The 20,809-nt window shown below is 40.7% G+C and overlaps 1 protein-coding gene across 3 annotated transcripts in view; it reads right to left on the reverse strand.

Annotated features, from left to right (window-relative positions):
- CHRM2 (cholinergic receptor muscarinic 2) overlaps positions 1 to 20,494 on the reverse strand; it is an 86,140-nt gene extending 65,646 nt beyond the window's left edge. For 2 of the 3 annotated variants that reach the window (XM_056482360.1, XM_056482355.1), the window contains exon 1: positions 20,180 to 20,494. The gene's annotated coding sequence lies outside the window, so the exon portion shown is untranslated. Of the gene's footprint in view, positions 1 to 18,674; positions 18,907 to 20,179 lie in introns of all 3 variants that reach the window. The other variant, XM_056482356.1, reaches the window with a different exon arrangement.
- Positions 20,495 to 20,809: the final 315 nt, after the last annotated feature.

Genomic DNA, 20,809 nt, shown 5'->3' on the forward strand with positions numbered 1-20,809 from the left:
TTTCACATTTAGATTTTTAACTCCTTGCCAGCTCACTCCTCAGTGTGCTAGTCATTTGCTTAATGCTAAAGAATGAGCCATCTAAGTACTAAAAAATCTCAAGCACATCACAAGCCATTTCTTGCACTAAAAGGCTGAACTTCAAGATAGTCATGTGGCATTTAAACAAATTGCACTCTATCTTCTACAGTATTAAAAAAATTATCCTGGCAAAAGCAGTCCTTTTTCATAATGCTGTTTTATAACTAATCTTCAGATAAGGCATTAATACACTAATTAATTAATTAATTAACAAATAGAGGACAATTTTTTCACAAGAGTGTAACTCTGGAGCCAAAAAACCCAGTATTTTTACAAGGGCTCTAATCTATAAAAAACTGAGGACAAGCTTTAATAGAAAGCTACATATTGCCTGAAGCGTAAGTAGCTTTAACAAAGCTTTGGCGTTTTATTTCTGACGTTACTTTTGGTGTTCATTTATTTGTTTGTGTAACAGGTTTGTGCAGGTTTATGTGTTTGTACAAAACTCATGATGCCAGAAAGAAACTGATGAGAGCAAAAGGTAAGGGAGCTCTACTGATTCTCTTGTGTCCCAGCCTTGTGTTTCTGCTGTAATGCCAAGCTCTGAAAATTAGGTTAATTTTCAGGGAGACTCTCTGCTTTGCCAGCATCTGAAAGCTCCTAAATTCTATAAGTCTGCTACACATCACTCAGGACAGGTCACAAAGGGAAAGAACACTCGCTAAAAAGAAAGAACAATCTAAGGGGCAGCAGTATTACCCAAAAAAACTCAAATGCTGCTTACTACACAATGCATTACATGAAATATGGATATATAGAGTATATGATGATCTCTTCTCTTACCAATCACACAGACGCAACTAGACAAAAACCTGGACATTTATCTTAAAGGAAAGTTGCTCTTTCAAAACAGAAATATCTCCAGCAGGATGTTCTCATTCTAAGATGGTCCTGTTTAGAGACTTAACTGGAAATCCAACTTTTTGGTTTGGTCTATTTTTCTTTTGGTTTTCCTACTTCGCAATAATTTTGTCTAAAAGCTAAAAGAAAAAGCAGGCAGACAGAGAAATCTTGTAGCTAAAGGATAAAATGATTAAAATGAAGAAAACAAAATTACATTAAAGGTCTGTGATGTGTTGCAGGACAAAAAGGAAAAAAAAACCACCACCAGCAGAGCAAAATCCTGGAAGATGAGGGGCTTATTACTTTTCTCCTTCAGAAAATGATGATTGCTTTTTTGACCAGTTGAAACATTGTCTTAGAAGAACTGATTTTTCCCAGGTAAATAGAATAAAACCAGATTTTCTCTCTTATTACTGAAGTTCAGAAGGAATATGGTATTTTTGGAACAGGCTGCTATGCATATCAGAGGTAACTGGATAGAACAACCTAATAAAGTACACAAAATCAGGAAAAAATTTTGAATTCAACTCTAGTCAGTGTGTACCAACATAAAAACCAGAGCAGATGCACTGCACAGAATTAGTTAAGGAGTACCAAGAAATATTTTACATCTCATCAGAAAGCAGGTAATAATTGACAGTCAGCATCCTCATGGTAATACCCTGGGGAAAAAAAAACCTCTTTAAAGTATTTTGCTTATCCTTGCTTTTGTGGGCCTTTTTACTATCCCAGGCTTTAAGTAATTTTCCAGACTTCTTGCCTTAATAAAAGCAGAACAATGTGTCATATAGAAGCAATATTTACAAGCTGTCAGATAATTTCCCCACATAACTCTAAGCTGTTCTCCTCAGCAGAAGGCTTCGTGTTATTCTACGTGGGATTTCATGTTGCCCAAAAACTCCAGTTTTCTTGTGAACTATTTTCCTTCTCCAATTAAAAGACCTAACTACCTCCTAAACAGTTTCAGGGTAAAGTGTAAGACTTGCTCCCACTACTCCAGGATAAAAGGATGACAGTTGCGAACAGCCATAGAATGCAAAAAGATTTCTAGTCAAACAGTAGCATTAACAAGTAAAAGTCTCTTTCTGAAGATTGCTACTGAGTTGAATGAGTAAGAAGGGCTTTCTGATTAAGTGTTTACTTCTCCTAAGCCTTTCAGGATCTTTTTCAGTAACACTTCAAGGAAATCCACACAGACATGTAGAATGAAAAGAAGAGAATAATAATAGTAGTAATAAGGAGAAAGAAAAAAGAATAAGATGGGGGTTTTGTGCATTTTTTATTGGTTTTGCTTATAAATCTGTCTATAAGTTATCTTCTATTGTTGAAAAAAGGGAAAATTACAATTGCTAAAATTATAAAGACAGAACTGTCTTCTTTTTTTTAATTTCCAGAGCAGCCTGGGCTTTGAGAATTATTTCTCTTCCATCTTTACAGCTGAAAGATGCTTCTTTTCATCTCAGGGGACTGTGACTGAGACAAAAACCACCCTGTGCCAGCTCTGCTGGGGTACATTCTGAGCAGTCAGGTCATTGACATAACCGGACTAATACAGACATGCTCAGAGAGGCAGCATCAAGTGTGTGTTTTATATCTAGTCAGTCTGGGGAGTCTGGAAACACCCTGGGCTCTAAAGCTCTGCTAAAGTAACATGGCACATGAATGAAGCAGACACATGTATGCTCTCATTTCTGCTCCAGGCACAGGCTGCCCATCAGGGCTCATTATTAAGTTATTAATGTAGGAGGCCTTTGAAGTCTCTCTGGCCTTCAATTGCCAGTCTCTCTTAATTTAGTGTTCCATATTATTGCATTTGGGGACACTGCTGGTAAGTAACACTGCAGGTGTGAGCGTGCTGGGAGCAGACAAAGGCTGTTTGTCTTCTATTTATGTAATGCTTCTGAAATAATTGCTGTTACTATTGCTGACAGCATGAAGGAGACTTTGCTTTTACCCTCTTCTTGTATCCAGATATTTTTAAAAGACATACAAACGCAAGGGCTTTGACAGTAGCTGACACAGCAGCATGACTGGGGTGAGCCTACTCCAAGCACGGTGGAGGTGAGAAATACCGGTGGAGTGGAGGCTGGACCCTCCTTGCCAGAGTCTGCCTGTGGACATGCTGGAAGGCCACCGTAAAATGCACCAAGCTGGTGCAGCTTTCCTGGCAAGCAAGTTGTAAATTATCCTGGGATAAGTCTCTTTCAATCACCCTGTGTGACAGGAGCTGGAATACCAAACCCCTCCCTGCTGGTAGAAAAAAAGGAGAGGAAGAAAATGAAAATTAAGTTTGCACTGCTCTTCCATTATTCCAGAATGCATTAAAAGTAAAATAAAAGTCCCACATTTGTCAACCAAATTATAGCTACTTTACATGGTTTTAGAATTCCCTCTATGATGCTCAGAGCCTGTAAAATATCAGAGGATATAATTTTGCCATCTCATTTACTCTGCAAAAAATCTCTACAAATGAACATATAGGGAATTAGATATCAGGTAGGGAGGTGGAAAAGAGAAAGCAGAGGCAGGAAAAAAAAAGGAAATACCTGTCTGTGAGTATTGAAACAAGTTCCTGAAACATGAGAAGGAAGAATGGAAAGGGATCATACATCAGAAATATAACAAAAAAACAAAGAAAGAAAAAAAGGACAACCCCCCAGAGGATAAAAAACAAGAAAAAAACCCACAAAACTAGTGAATTAGGTAACATAATCAAACTCCTTGTGAACCCCAGCCAAAAATGTAATCTAATTTAAATGAAACAGGTAAGAAGGAGGACAGCTGGAGAAGAAATGACTGACAGCTAAACAGAGTTTAAGAGACAAACAGGAGTTTGGCTTAAAACATGGGATGTATCCATCCCTATCCTATTTATCTAAAACAACTATCTTCATTTGCTAGCATCGTTCATTTCTCAGCCAGCTGATCTATCTGTGTTTTGCTGCAAGGGTACAGTGGTTATCTCAAATTGTCTTCTAAATCCATTCCTTCATCTTTAAATTACATTCTCCATGAGGCAGATACTGGGAAGTATTGTGGTGTTTTTATTTATTTTCCTGTACATTTTCCATAAAATAAAGACACATATCAGCACTCACTTTGGCTCAGAACAGAGAGGCATAATTGGTTTGGAATCATGTTTAAAAACTTTTGTAAGGTAGATAATTTTACTGAGGTAGAATTTCTTTTATATGTCTAGCCAAAAATGTGTTTCCTCAGCATTATTCCCTCCAGGTCTGTTCTGTTCATGAATTGCCCACGCAAGACTCTCCAAGTCTTCATGTGGTAAAAGAAATTGAATCAGGTGATAATTTGAAGAAATTACCTGGTAATCAAAACCCTGCCACAGTCAGGCAGTCACAGACAGCTGTGATCATATTTCATCCTAAACAAGCACTGAGCCAGGACTTTCAACAGGAAAATACGGAACAAGGATTACCTTCAAACTCATACCTGCCTACTTTGCCCAAATACATGAAGAGGTCACACAAAGAAGTGCTTCTGTTCAAAGTAGCAAATTAAACCTCTTCTAAGAAATTCTCCTGGTAGCTAGTCACAAAAAAGAAAAACAAAAACAAAGAAATAAACCCAAACCAACCAGCCAACCAAAAAAAAAAATTCCAATTTTAAATTGATCCAAGCCAATCAAATACATATTCTACTCTCCTATAGAAAAATAACAAATTTTTAGGTCACAAACTTATCATGTAGTGGACTATATCATTGTAGTAAAAAGCATAATTTTTTATAAAATTACTAATATCTCCTAAGGCTTATATCTCCTCATTCTCCTTTTCTCCACTAATTAGATCTGTCATTGTGTTTGGTTTCTTCACATACACCTTGCACGCTGCTGAGATGATTCCATCTCCCCATGGAAAAGTCAGTATGGAGATCTGCTCTTAAGAAAAACTCTTAGCAAAGAAAAATCCAGCATTCAGGCAGACACTGTCTTTACCTCTTTCTTCTCCAGGCTATTTTTCACTGCTCTCTTGAAATCTGAAACTCAACATGCTGTTGAAACCCTTAGGTTTCAACCTGGTGTTACAGAATTTCTGGTAGTGAGATCTTTTTTTGGATGGTTTGGGGGTTTTTTGGTGGGTTTTTTTGTGGTTTTTTGGAGTTTTTGTGGGTTTTTTTGTTTTGTTTTGGTTTTGGTTTGTTTTTGTTTTTGTTTTTTACTGATAAATAAATTAATGAAGGAAAGCTTTAAAAATTCAGTATTGCGGTATTTTGACTACTTATATGATTATTGTCCAGACCAGATTGAGGAAGAAGTTTATGTTGAGTGCACTGCATGGAAGGCCCATCACAGTTTATCCTGCCTTTTTATCTGCCTACGTTCATTCCCTCTCAGTCCCACTGCAGCATGGACCTGTAAGAGCACCTCTGTAATTCTCAACCTCTCTGCTGCTTGACAATAAAGATACCAAAAGTATGAAATCAGATTTTACTTGAAAAACATGACGGCAAGTAAATATTAAATGTGAGCACAGAAAGGAGATTTATAAAGTAAGTGGATAGCTGGCATTTATTTCAGATCAAGATCTTCACCAGTCAGGAGCTGGAAAATAAAAACAGTTTGTGACAGGCAATAACTTGTAGCGATGGTAGAACAGCCCTTGTAATGAAGCTGCAATCACTCTTCTGATCTCCTGTCGTCTTGTTTCATTCTTTTCCTTCTTGAAGAACTGGCACTTCCAATCTGTTCTAATTCTCCTGATTCTAGGCTTTGATTTGTACTGCTCTGGCTATTGTACATCCTTTCAGAGGAAGGAGGAGTTAAGCCTTTGAGGTGGAAAGAGAGGCAGCAGTGACATGAGGGTGAGTAAGAACGGAGAATAATACCAGCTATTAGACAATGCTGATGGGTGATGTATGAGCCTGCCTTGCTCTGTAATTATACATAATATTTTTTCTTCAGTCTTAGCTGATGTGAATAAGTACAATGTACCACCACTCCCCAAAACCATGGGGAGAAAAAATAAAAGAAAAAGAAAGAAAGCTCCATATAAAATTATAGACCAATAATAAGAGCATGGTACTGAACTCAGGGTCAGGACATCTGGATTCTGGCTCCTTGGCATTAGCATGAGACTAGACAGAACACATTTATTCTGCTGCTTTTGTTTACTCTGATGCTTTGAAACAGATTTCTAGAAGATCTGCTTTGCTAACAAAGTGCAACAGTGCAAATGAAGAACAGACTCTTTGGAAGTGACGTCTCAAATAGAAATTATCTAACCCTGCCAGTTGTCACACTTGTCTGTATATTTACAGGATCTCTGGGGCTCTGTGAGTCTCCCATGCTCTTTTTGGTCATCCTTTAATGGCTCTGAGATATATTTGAAGCATATGAATCCCCAAGTAGGCAGACAGCAATGATGCCCCTATTCAAGAGTACAGAAATCATAAGCTGACATATAATAATTATTTAATATATGTAATAATACAGTAATTATAATAAATTGTGTATTAAATAAATAATACTGTACTAAAACAATACAGTAATAATTTATATTTAATTATTTGAAAATCATGCACTTTACTAGATAATCAGCAGCCTTTTATTGAATGGAAGGATAGCTCTCTGAGCTCAGAAATCAAAGAGAAACCAGGTACATAAAGGCTGATACTACTAGTACTTTTAATCATACTTGAGAGTGATGTCTATTTCCACATGATTGACCAATACTTCTTAAAAATGCATGATATTTCTTAGTTCAGCAACTGTCTGTATTCTGCCTCCTAACAGTAAGAAAGTCACTGATTAAAATACACCCTGCAAACACTTTCGCGTGTGCTGCTCTGTATTTTCAACGTGTGAACAAGGTTTTTGTGTAAAAGAGGAGATGCTAACAAATACGGGTGAAAAACTAATGAAAGATTTTTGTAGACCTTGCTCAGACTATATACTATTTCATTCCTTTAGTATTTTGTGCTAGATCTAGGGACTATCACTCACAATATGAAGCAGTTGTTGTGACAAACATTTCTAGGATGTTTTTTCAGTGAAATACTACCCAAAGTGAATAAAAGAGCAGTTATCTCAATCCTAAAGTGAGCTGAAGAGAAAAACAAAGGCAGTGCTAAATCAGCAGCAAAGTCATAAGAAAGAAAGGAATCCCTTTGCTTGCTTTGCAAGTTTTTGCAAAGTTTTCAAGAAAGGGGATGATGGAGCAGCCAATGCTGAAGCAAAGGAGACTGTGAGGCAGAAATAAACTCCCCAGGGAAGCCAAGTCTATCTTAAAATCACACATTTTCCCTTGGGACACACAGCCAACCAGATTTGCACTTTTGGAGTGCCATTAATCAGGCCATTAATAGAGGTGGGAAGCTGGTTCACATGTGTTGAGTGAACACACAAAAAGTACCAAGTTTTCAATACTGAATGTGAAAAGCTTAAAAGAATCATTTGGCCTTGACATAATGACATAATCAAAACTATTAATCAGACTGTGAAACTTAGCCAGCACACTTGCAGATGTACAATTTAAAATGTAGGGGGGAAATATCCAGTCGACAAATTAATGACAATTAACAGATTGTTCAGTATAGGTCATTTTATTTTCAGTGATCTGAAAGCAAAATAATGTGTCAGCTGTCAGATGAAACCAGTGACTTATGAGACCAAGGACTGAGGGTATGTCTGTTCTCAGAAAACCCCATCTTCACACAACCCTCTTTGAGGCTATTGGGAAGACAAAATTTGTCTCACAAGCCTAACAACTTTTTGTGTCCTGCCCTCTCTTCCTTAGGCTGAGAGGCAGAGATAACATCCAGAAAACCCTACATAAGTGACAGACTGCAAACTGCTCAAAACAGCAATGTGCTCCTGCAATGAATGTGAAAAACCAAGAAAATCAGCCTTTCTATGTGTGAATGGGGCTGGATAGGTGATCATAACTCATTGACTCAAAAGCCTCAAACAGCAGATTAAGTCATTTTGTGACGGACATGGCTGTGTCTTTGAAAAAAGTGATAAGAAGTCCATGGTAGAAGGAAGAAGAATATGGAAGGTGGAGGAGTAAAAAGGAAACTGAATTGAAGAGCTCTTTGCTTTCAATCTGCTGGATGCAGACCAAAGAGAGAAAGTTCCCTCTCTCTTCTTCCAGTCAAAAACAGAGCACTGCTTTCCATATAATAATAAATCTTTAATTTGTTTTTATAAAAAAGTTGCTCTCTTCAGTTAGATGTTTAATTAGAGTAATAATAGGTTATTTTAAAAAATAAATAAATAAACATGGGACAGCTTTGGCAAAATCTGTCCTTTTAAAAAACATCAATGAAAGAAGTATTTGATTTTCAGATTATGTCTCCAGGTAATCCTTTCATTCCTCACTGTGTGGATGACAGCATAACCATCTATGTATAAATAGTGATAAGAGCAACTGCACGTACTCTTCTGTGGAGAATATGGAGGGTTTTTTTCAGAACTTTATTTCTTTTGCCCTTGAGGGACTGTAAGTAGTAATTTCAACAAGCAGCAAGAGAAAAAAACAAACAAAGGTATTGAACCAAATCCCAGGCATTCCTGAGCTGATGGGACTGGTTCTGCTCCTCCAACATTCGACCTAGCTGGGATGGCACATACATAATTTTCTATAAGAACACAAATAGCTGTGTCATTGTTTTGTTAATTTGCTTGAGAATGCTTATCTAAGCAAAGATCAGCTCTCATTTTCCTCACTGTGCAATTCAGTTCACAGTTTAAGGAATGGTGGGAGATCAGACAACATGCAGTCCTTCTGCCTTTTCCCTGGTGGGATGTACCCACCACTTTAAAGCAAAGAGTGATGCTTTCAGCTTCTAGCTAATCGATTCCACCACAAAAAAAGGACTGACATATTAACAGCAGCAGCACTGAGGGGTAACTGGAAACAAACCTTGGCTCCTACCAGAGCAAAGAAGTGCATCTGAGTTCTTGGAGGTGCTGTCTTCTTTTTAACATCTCTTCTTCTTTCATGCCTGCCTCATAAACACCCATCAAGTCCCAGCTTGTCAAATCCTGGTGGTAAAGAAAAAGTGCTGCCAGCTAACAAGACCTGCATTAGGTTCCTTCTGAGGCTGCACTTTTAGCACCCAGAGTGGTTCACTTCAGAGCAGCAAGAGGTCTGGCACTCAGCACACACACTAATCCTCTCACATCACGGCAGGGAACGGAGGCTGAGCAAGAGAAAACAGCCTTTAAAATCCCTGTGTCTGTACTCACTCAGTGATCCTGTGTGCCCTTTAGGTGGCCAGGATGCCGTGAAATCAGGACGGTCTGTGCACTGCCCGAATGCCACCCCAGCCTCACCTGTGGCTGACTATTGCAGCAAAGAAGAGCAAGTTAAAGAAGAGTGGTGAAGAGAGTTGGCATGATGACCACAGAAGGCTTTAGGTGGCCTGTAAAGTAACTAATCATTACACAGAAAAGAGTCATAATTACTCCTTCATGCTGCAGTGCAGGAATTGACTTCATGGCAGAGTATGGGTGGTTGAAGAGATGAGGATATTTGTTAGCACAGAAAAAACTGTTGGTATCAACCCTAACAATGAGGTCTTAGTAAGCCTTCAAAATAAGCAAATGATTCCTCTTTATTTAGTTATCATCTCTTCTCTCTATGTACAGTTGCAAAAAATTTCAAAAAAAAAAGTTAAATTGAGAGCTTTTCACCTGCTAAGATGTGCAATCAGAAGTCTCTGAGCCTCCCAGCCCAGCTGACTCAACCTGAACATAGCATACAAAGAATGTCAGAAAATGCAGAGGATGCATTTTTCCTTTGCTGTTATGCTGTAGGCATTTGCTACGCTGTCATCCTTAGCACAAAATCAAGGCACCTTCAGCTGGTCTTGTCTACTGACCTGCACTGGGGAAACTTGATGTTTCAACTCTTAAACGGTGGAGAAAAGAAGTAGCGAGGTCAAGGGGCTCATTCTCATTCAAGTCAGAGCATTATAGAGCGTGCTGATTGCCAGAAGATCCACTTTGAGAGAGAATGACCAGTCTACCTGTTCCCCAGAAAAAGGTGATTCAGACAGTCTTCAGTGGGACTGAGTCTTTAGAAACTGCACCTTTTGCCCAGAGCAGTCAGATGCAATGACTCTCCCTGAAGAGCAGCACATTTGATTTCTAGGCTGCCAATATATCGCCTTGTCACATCTCCCCAAACTGGGTAAATACTGCTGTCACTGATTTGTGAGGCTAAGTGCTTTCTCTCTGCAGCTTTGTACCTGCCTTTCCCTCAGGGCAACTTTCCAAAGTGTCTTGTAGTAGTATTAGTTTTAGTAAGAAGCCTAGCCAAGAAAAATGAAAACTTCTGGTGAGCAGAAAAAGTAAAGCAGGCTGAGCATTTTCCAAGGAAGAGGGTTCACTTGATGACTCTGAGTGCAAAAGCAAGTCTCCCTAAGCCAGAGTTTCCACTTATCTCTCTCAGGAGTGTGTGACAGCAGTGAGCAGGCAAAGGGAACAAGCACACAGTGATATTCATCCCTGCACACCATGGGTCAGTGGAAAGGCTCTTACTCTCCAAAGGCCCATGCTATGGTAATTTGCACATGGAATAAAAAGCAAGTGAATATTTGAAAGATAATATATTGTTCATTTCTTTCTACGGATGCCCGAATTTAGGTTAAGGGTAAGTTTAGTGCTGACTGTTCCAGAAATGCTGCCAAGCACTTTAAACAGGAAGAGCAGACAAAACTTGTGAGAATGAAAAAGCAATTTTACACTATTTCCATGTTAGATGCTGAGGTACAGGAGGTTACTGAGTTTGTCCAAGGCCATGTCAGCAACCTATGGTGAAACCAGGAATTCAGCCTGTGTCACTACTTTCTGAAAGCATTAACAAGAAAATTACTCCTCGTCTTTTTAGCTATGTCTCATTTCCAACCCCTGCTTTGATTTTTAAGAAGAATTAAAGACAACAATGTGGAATATTAATTATCAAATCTGTCCTCCAGAAAGGATGGCAGTGCTTGACTTATCTGGGCTTTTTAAAACCTGATATTTTGCATTCCCTATGCTTCAAAGGAGATAAACAATCTCATTCTTTGCTAAAGAAAGAAAGAGAGATAGTTACAGGCTTTCTTCAGATAAAACATAACAAATGCTTTTGTTCATCTGCTTTCTTTTTTACTTTCCTTACTTTTTTCATTATTGTATACTTCCGGGTTTTTCCCCCTTTACTGAAGCACATAGCAAAATAATTGATAACAGGAGGATATGCCTTGCAGGAAACTGCTTCTAATGTCAAAACCTTCCAGTAAAAATCCCTACACTTACTCCCAGTGGATCAGATTGTGGGAATGACTAGCAGATATCAAACAGACATTTTTAATGAGAATTTAACAGTGAGCTCTCCATGTATTCTTTCCTTTTAGTGGCAGTTAAGTGTGCTGGCTATCATAAATGCCAAAAGCAGAAGGATAACTTATTTTACCTCCCTTCCTTCCTGCTTTTCCTCATATTTAAGATCTTTCTATGTTTGGCTAAAGGAAGAAACTTCACAACTAAGATGCCCTTTTTAAATTCTCACTGCAAGGCTCAAGGTCACACTGAGAAGCATGACATTGCCAGGTTAAATATAGCACTTTCTTTGATGATGGCCTCTCCTTTCATGCCACTTGTGCTCTGACAACTTTCATGAGCTGAATATACACTGCTAGAAAAGTGAAATTAATGTGAGTGAAAGATGCCAGTAAGGGATAAAGGGATCAATCTGAGCTTAGCCTAAGCATGGAAAAGCAACAGCAGAGAAAACATCTCTGTTTTACTTCTCACCAAGATCTGAAGCACTTGCTGCTTCAATACCTTTTTGTTTGAGGGATACTGAACATTTTATCTTATCCTCCTTTTCTGAACAGAAACTTTCCCAGTAAGTATCTCCTAAAGGCTCAATTTTTCAACACTCCAGTGCAAAGAAAAACCCTGTGGATCTAGTCTGTCTGCTCCTTTTTTTCATTTGGCAGCACCACAGCTGGCCTTCACTATCTAACCATCTGTGGGAAGCAAATCCCTACAACACTGTCATGGGACCAGGAAGAATTTTTGTCCCTGCCTCAGGATGCCAAGCCAAAACCCACTCAATGTAACAAGAGTTGCTCTCTGACCTCAGCAGACTTTCTGTCAGGCCATAGGAATGTGTTAAAAATCAGACAGCAGGTTAGTGGCATGATTAGGGGCTTATCTGTGATCAACTTGGTCTCGGTCCAGTGAGCTAAGTGAGAAAAATATCCTCTCTAATTCACCCCTGATGCTTGCACAAAGCACTAGCACCCTTAGTCCAGCAAATATCTGGGATATTCAATGGGTTATTATGGAGAGAGATCAAAGAGGTATGAAAGTCCAATAAAATGGTAACCATTGGTGAATTCACCCATCTGTGTGTTGGTAAACTAACTGGTACAAACAGATTTAAAAACTCCATCAATTCCTAAGTGATTTCTAGAATAAGTGGAGAACATAAGAGTAGGTGCTCTTAACTAAATAGCTGAAGACATTATATAGTCCAAACACTGAAAAATAATAAACTTATTACTGCATTAAGAGCGTGAGACAAACTTATTATAATTAGTGAACTGCTTAAAAAGTGCTGAAGGCAGAAATAAAATAAATTAAAAATAATAAACCCCCCCAAAAAATGAAAGAGAAAGGAAGTATAATCCATGGATTCAAAACAACAGGTATTTCAACAGACAGTTTCTGACTCAGTGAAGTCATGCGGAAAGCAAACTGGAAGGCAAGATAGGAATAAAGTTATTGTGAAACGTAAAGGTCCAATAAGTTGAGCCAAACAACCAGGTTTGAGGAAATGACACTTCATGTCTGGTGAAGCCCATGGCTAAGGGAGGGAATTAAAATAAAACACAAACAAAATGTCAGTGGTAAATGAAGGGGGCCAAGGATGCACAGCCTGACAAGAGCTAGTGGGGGTGTGCGCAGAGGGGGAATCTGCAGGATATTTCTCAAAGGTCTGAAATTCACCCAGTTTAGGAGAGAACTGGTGGTATCTGCTGCACATCAAGGGACTATTTGGAATAATTAATGAGGAAAAGGACTTTGCAGAGGTTCTGAATTTTTTTTTTTTTTTTGTTAAATCTCCTTTGCAATTGGTGGTGTGTCAATATACATGTTAGACCTATTGTTTTTTCAAGACAAGAAAGCACATGAGCTGTCAGAACGTGAAACTCTGAAAGGGGAAACAGTGGAACAAACTGGTAAACTAAACAACAGCATATCAAAAGGACCTCATGGTTATATATGCAAGGGTTTGGAATGCATTTGAAATTGAAATGTCTGTGCTGATAGCAAAAATATGCAAGTTGTCACTGAAGTCAGATACACTGCAGAAGGACAGGAGGGTAGCAACAAGCATACCTATATTTAGGACAGGCACAGAATTAATATTAGGTATTCTATACTAAAAAGTCTTGTTTCACTTCCACCTTAATTGATTGAAACTAACAAAAACTAGATTTACATATAGGAGAGGATAAAAAAGAATCATAACTTTTTTTATAAAAAATTGTTGTCTGATATATATTCTTTGAAGCATCAAGCTAAAAGACCAAGAAAAGCAACCTGAAAAGTCTGCATATATAGATATTCATATATTGTATTAAATTATTTGACAAATTTAAGTTGTAGTAGAATAGGTAGATTATTGTTACAAGCTGGAAGCTAGTTAAGAAAGAGAAAACAGAAGCTACACATGAATGATCGTTTTTCACAGTAAAAGATTAACACTTGGGTCTTCCAATAACTTCTTTACTGAAATTATTGCTCCTAGAAAAAGAGAATAAGGATTGAAGCACTTCATGATATGTTAATTAAGTTGTGAGAACTTAACATTTGAATTACTAATGGAAATTCACATTGGGTGAGGCAGAACAAACACAGGTGGAGTGAAATATTTGGAAGCCTTTCTGAGTTCTAAGCCAGCTGTGGCCACTCATTATGGCATTACAGTGAACAACCCTATTCTGCTCTATTACAGCAGCCGTCAGAAAAAGAAGCCTAAACCAAACAGACAAACAAAACTTTCATTAGCATGGGAGGAGTAAGAGGAGTTGAAATGGAAATTATTTTATTGTTATTTTCTCGTGGTGGAGTAAATGAATGACACTTATACCATGTTCTGATATGTGATATTCTGATATGGCTGTTCCAGTTGGCCTTTTTATGTCATATAACAGAGAAGTATCAATAACACCAAAAGACAACTAATTTAAGTAAATCAAAGGTTCTCTGAAGTATGATTTTCCAAAGAAAATATTTAATTCACCTACTGAGTTCCCTGCTACATGCTACATGATAAGGTACTGAACTTACTAGAAGACAATACTGAATTAGTTGCTCATCTAGCTAGAGTGTACATCTGCAGCTTATCTAAAATTGCTAGAGGTTTCCATTTCCACTCTGGGTAGTGAGCAAACCCAAGCTGGTGGGTATAAAAACTTTTTATCTGAAGACAGTGCAGATATCTAGGGCAGCATTTGCTACACCTGCCTTTTTGGTAACCAACATAGATAGAAACACTCTACAGGATGAGGCAAAACACCTGTCTGATCCAGTGCTATAATCATTATGTTCTAATGCTCTGTAAGTAGATGACTGAGGCCTTTTTGAATAGGGAAATAATGAGCAATGAGAACAAATAAAACAAATTCTGTTAATTATTCATGCTAACATTCATGAAACTTTCGAAATGTGTGAATATTTTCATGAATAAATCATTGGTCATTGACTTGGTTTAAAGATTTCAGAAATAATAGCGGAATAAGCTTGATGCCATAACTCATGAACAAAGTTATGAACAATTTTCAATATATGACTGCTCTGCTTTCTAATTGACTGAACATGAGATAGATGAGTTTAAAATACGCATCGGTAATTCATTACAAAGCTGAGTGAAAATTTCTCAGGAATCTATGAAAGTGGGGCTATATCAGAAACCTAATTTTTCTCCATGTATAGTTTTAGCTAATTTTTATTTCTCACACAGAGAAACATGTATTACAAAAGAGAAGGATCTAATCTTCATGTTTGAAGATCATCCTATCTGCATAGAAATAAAGAGATCTGTATATATTCAGGCTACCTGAAAATCCTGGGCCAAAGGAATCACTAAGCAATAATTTTTTTTTTAAATTACTAGGTTTATTTTATCACCTTGGTTTCCAACACTAATTTTGACAATGATTCAGAAGAAAGACCTATGGAGATATTTTTGTCTCATTACACCCCTCGCATTAAAAGCCAAAAAACCCCAAACAGAACCAAACACTAAACCATAAAACACAAGCAACAAAATAACTATGAAAACCCACACATGCCTACAGTTTACTCAAAGCTTTTCTAAGAGCTTGAGGGTAACTCAACCTGGGAAATGTTGACTTACATAATTTCTCACCTATTTATGTTGTGGCTGCTCACAGAGATCTTTATTGCCATCACTGCCAGAGGTGCCCCGTGTTATTCCCAATGCCCATTATCACATTGCATTTCCCTTTCAGCAGAGTCTGATGAAACAGAGCTGTTCCATGAACAGTTGTCAAAACACTGGCATATTCTAATTATAACACTTACTATGTTTCTGTGAAAGTCAAATTCTGAGCTCAGTTGCCAAAATAAACCAGACGCAATTAAAATCACTGGAGGCACCCCTGATTTGAAAGAACGTAATTAAGATCAGAATCTAGCCCATGGAGTCTCAAGAAATACTGGAATGGCAGAATCAGAGAATCATCTTGTCAAACAGAAAACATGCAGAAGACTCTCAGCAGAGCAGCTGGCCCTAAATGTGGTCTGTTTCATTTAATCTATATCATAGCCTTAAAAATGAGTACATGAAGCACATGAAATCCCATTGTACATCTTAGTGGCATTGGCCAGCATTCTTTAAGAAGAGCTTGATGGAAACGAGATGAAACTCACTTTATCCTATCCCTATCCCTATCCCTATCCCTATCCCTATCCCTATCCCTATCCCTATCCCTATCCCTATCCCTATCCCTATCCCTATCCCTATCCCTATCCCTATCCTGACTTCAAATTACATGAAAGATATTGTTTGGAAGACCTGCTGATATATAACCTTCTCTATGGGGAATAGATGGTGTTAGACATAGGTAATAATATAGTTTATAAGGTAGGACAGGCAATCCAAAGTGCCTAAAGCATTTTTACAGAAAAGCAAGCTCAGGGTGTAGGGGAAAAGGAGGCAGCCCTTTAATGCAACTTCAGGAATGGTCTCAACTTTTAATTTTGCCCACTTCAATCAGGGAAGTGTAGGTGGGATAAGTCAGCAAGGGATCCCTCCTAGATTCAATATGGAGAGCTAGGGAATGCAATCTGCTAGGCACAGGTGTTTGGCAATCAGCTGGTGGGATGTGGACAAGCAAGTAGGGAACTGTATTTTTTGGGCAGCTCTGACACAGGAAAAGATGTGGAGACCCTGGCAAATCTGCAAGATACCTTTGCCAAAATATAGAAGCTGGAAAAGATGGGTAGGTTGTGTGCATGAAGTCTCATTTAGCTACAGGAGTTTTCAGTGCTCGGCTTTTTTTGCAGCCTGGTTCTCAGAGATGGGAATCTCTAAGATGGGTTTAACAGGGCTTGAAATGCTACCACACAATTTAATGCTACCACACATTAAATACCAGCATACAATTTAAGTTTATTTAAGATTTAAGACTACAAGTATTTGTGAAAAATTATTCCTGTCATTCATATGAGCTGGATCTTAGCCCCTTCAGCTTTCCTTAGCCTGATTACTGTTGCCTATCCCATCCACCCACCCAAACAGCCAGTAAAAGGTCAGGGCAGCACTTTTACAAGTGAGTAATCCTCTTCTGTGCCTTCAATTCTCTCAAAATTAGCTGAAAGTTGCTTCAAGCTGCAAAGCTCAAAGCCAGAGAGATCCAAAGTTTCCAAAAAAATGGTCAGACGTGGAGCTGGGAAGTCCAGACTAATTTCTTCCCACGTTTTACTCCACAGTTTAACCCACACAAGCCATAATCTCCAAGTGACCAAACCAGGATCAGCTGAATCAGCTGAACACCATCTGCCTTTTTTTTTCCGTTTGGGATTTAGAAGAGGGAAGATCTGAATGGCAACAGACCCCGGGAAGAAAAGAAGAACGTCCTTTTCTCATACCACTTGCTTCTCTTCCTCTGCTGTAGCTGGCTATGAAGCCTCACATTCCTTGTGCCCGGGAATGCTCTTCCTCGCCTGCCTCTGGCACTAGAGGGCGCAGAGATATGGGCTTCGGGCTGGAAATTCAGCTCTCCGCGGCTTTTTCCTTCGCCTTAAACTGAACTCAACTTCCAAAGAGGTCTTGATTTCACAGAAAGGGAATTGGCTTCACTATTACTGGCTTGTCTGAGTTCCCTACGCTGCACTGCTATGGAAACAAGACCAGAAAATACGTCTTTTGCATGTAGGTAATGATATTAGTGGAGAAGGGAAAGCTGGGTGAACGGGTGAGTAGGTTACAGGAGTGAAGTGGGACAGAGTAACCTCCTAGGATTATACTAACAATAGTGAGGGATTTCATAGCAGGTGTTCCTCAAAAGACTTCTAAATGAGACATCAAACAGGCTGAAAGAGCCAAGCATTTTGAGTAGCTGAGAACCATGACACACACACACAGGGTTTCAGCCCAGAGGTGACAAACAAAATGATGGTGGGCACTGGGCTGAACACCTAGGAGGAAAAAAAAACCAAAAAACTTTTGTTTATAGATTCTGTTTTAACTGATTGTCTCAGTTTTCTCCTTTCGGTGTCTGGGTCTCCATCCTGGATGACAACAGAACTCAGCCAGACTGCTGTTCCTTCCATCTCCTCAGGACATTTTTGATCACACATGGTCCAGGTTCCCCTGAGCTCTTCCCAGATGCAGAGTTACAAACATTTGGGTAGAGGATACTACAAGAAATCCTGGGTTTGGATGCCGGAAAAGCATGACATCTCCTTTTTATAATTCTGCCTTCCATCTCAAGCTAGCTGGGGACATTCTAGACCCCCCCCACTCCCCATATATAGTGCCTTTTTCCCAAGTGGACTGCAGTGCAGAAATCATAGAATGCTGAGGGAAGGAACGGAGAGGGCAGCTTGGTGGGGTGTGTGCTCAACAAAGCAGTGAGATTACTGCACTTCTCACTCCCCTGGTGCAAAAGCAGGAGAGGTCCTGCAGAGGGGAAGTTCAACAAAACTTATTCTCGAAGAGATCCTAAAGGAAAGAGGAATTTATTCTGTGTAGCTTATAGAGGTTTATAGGTGAGTCACCAAGAGCAGCTGGTGTCATAAACCACACAATCAAAGCTGGTGTGCATTCAGACAGGGGCTGTGATTGCTAGTGATGCTATGCTATACAAGCAGAGAGCATGCATACTTCTGGTCTCCCATATTGACCTTCCTTATTGTTTTTTTATAGTTTGTGGATTTGGTATATACCCCAAATAGCTGCAAGAAAAGGCTGTCAAGCAGAGGTTAGATCCTTTCTTGCCTTTTTCCTTCTGTAAAGAAAATATCTTCCTTAAGGGACAAGGACAAGCCAGTGTGTGCCAACACACTGGTTGATACATAATAATGGGAATAGATGTCATTCTGGCAAGATTTGCAGCAATAATTTCTAGTTGCAAATAAAGCCCTCTCCTTGCCCTAAAAGGAAATTTAGTGAGTGAAAATAGAAGGAATAAACAATCTTACATGGGTGGGGAAAAGCGTCTCTTGTGCTTCACCCAGTGAAGGGGTAAGGACTCACCCATGAGCCAGTGGGGATGAGGTCAAGCCCTGACAGACTCCACTCGGAGCTGGCAGCGGGCACAGCCATTTTCCAGGAGTACCTGGCATCAGGGCTCTCCGGCTTGGCAGCTGTGCAGAGGGACGAGCAGAGGAGCTCCGAGCCTGCCTATCTCCATCACCCGGGTGCCGGGGCAGCCGCCAAGCATGGCACGGGGCAGACTGGTGGGAAGGCGCAAGCCAGGAGATGTGCCCTTGATAGAGAGATGGCCAGAATCGGCTTTTGCCCGAGAAGAAGCAGAAAGCACTTCGTCCCTTCAGAGCCCCCGATACAGCCTTACTGTGGGGCTGCACCAGGACCTCGATGTCCCAGGGCTGTTTCTGGGAGGCAATTTTTCTCCCACAGCTTGATCTGAGCTCCCTCTTAAAGTATCAGCTCGCTCCTTCTGGCCCCAAGCACCCGTGGCAGCGGCACAGGCGAAAGGAAAGGGAGCCCGGAGGCACGGCGGGGACCGACATCGCCCTGCCGGAATCTCAGCCGGACCGGGGCAGAGCGGGAAGCCGGACCCAGCGCTGGAGCATCCTCTCCCGCAGCACCCTGCTTTCTTCTCCGGGGCGAACCCCAGGGGCAAGGATGCGGGGAAGCAGGGCTGGAAATGAACCGGGAAAGCCAAGATCCTTCCCACCTCCGGCGTCACTCCGAGCCCAAACTCCCCGAGGAAGGACATGAGAGATGAGGCAGCGGGAGCTGCTCTCGGGCAGAGCAGGGATTCTGGGGGCGAGGAACAGCGCCGGCACAGCAGCAGCCCCCCTCCCCCGTACCCCGCATTCCTCCCGGTCCCGCAGGGCAGGGATCCCTCCCCCCCATCCCTTCCTGCCCGCCCGGCAGCGAGCGCGCACCGCGGCCAGGCTCCGCTTCCCGAGGACGGCTCCGCTCCCCGCTCTCGGTGACCTTTAGCAGGAATCGTCGACAAACATACCACAGCGGGCTTTGGGAACGGTAGCCCGGCTGATGAACCTGTGTCGGAATGTAGAATTTGTAATAAAACTCCCTGTGTATGGCGCTTGAAAAACGTGGAGGTTTCTCTATATCAAGCTACTGTGTCTCTCCCGCTGTACCATATGCCGTGCGCTAGGCTCGGTTCTGGGATTAATATCGCAACTGAAACTCGACAGAGAATGGCTCTGTGCTAGGAACAATCGCTTTGCCTAATCTCCTCTCGCTGTTTTCACCAGTGGCCCGCTCAGCTGTGACCCATTGAGCAAAAGTTTCCCTATGGTCTGTTCTGCTTCCTCTGCCAGGAAGCAAAAGCTCTTTTCTTAGACATTATTTCCTTGGCGGGAGCTTTCCTATGACAGCAGCATTGAAATTCTAGGTGCGGCGAAGAAGGGGTGGAGGGTAGAGGACTTGAAAGAAAAGCCAAGAGAAAAACAAAAAGAAAAAAAAAAATAAAAGGAAAGAAAAAGGAGAAAGAGAGAGACAGAGAGAGAGAGAGGAAACGTCAGTAAAAAGCAAAGCTTTCCTACCTGTGATCCAATTAACAGAAGTTGCATCTCATCCCGCTGCAAGCGGCTCGCTGGAGCAGTGGCTGCGGAGCGGCCCCGGCTGTGGCAGCAGAGGCATGCGGGCTGCGCGCCGTCAGCGCCAGCAGCCAGCAGCTTTATCTTCCTCTTCCATATCTTCCACGAGGAGGGAAGGGGGTTGGGCTGGGGGAAATACAGATCACTTGGTACCGTGATAGTGGGGGGAAAGAATAACAGGTTGGAAGCTTTAAACCAGCATTGTCCGGGCTGATGGAGTTTTTGTCTCTCGCTCTCTCTCGCCCTCCCACACCCACAGGCACACACATATACACACACCCTCGATATCGCTAACCCTCGGGAGTCGCTGCTTCAGTTCAGCCAACAAGAGCTTAAAAAAAAAAAAAAAAAAAACTAGAGCAATAGTGCTATCAAACCCGGCTTAAAGGTTTAGACAAAACTGGAGTAATTAAAAACAGGTGAAGCCGGGACTCATGAGTGAGCCGGTAATAATTCCTACTTCCCCCGGAGCTTGTGGGGAAATGAGGGTAAAAGCTGCCCTCCTCGCTGGGCTGGTGGCGAGCGAGGGAAGCGAGGTGTCTAGGTGAGCATCTCGGGTGAATGTCCTTGCAGGGT

Source organism: Oenanthe melanoleuca, chromosome 1A (genome assembly GCF_029582105.1).
Source record: "Oenanthe melanoleuca isolate GR-GAL-2019-014 chromosome 1A, OMel1.0, whole genome shotgun sequence".
Classification (NCBI taxonomy): domain Eukaryota; kingdom Metazoa; phylum Chordata; class Aves; order Passeriformes; family Muscicapidae; genus Oenanthe; species Oenanthe melanoleuca.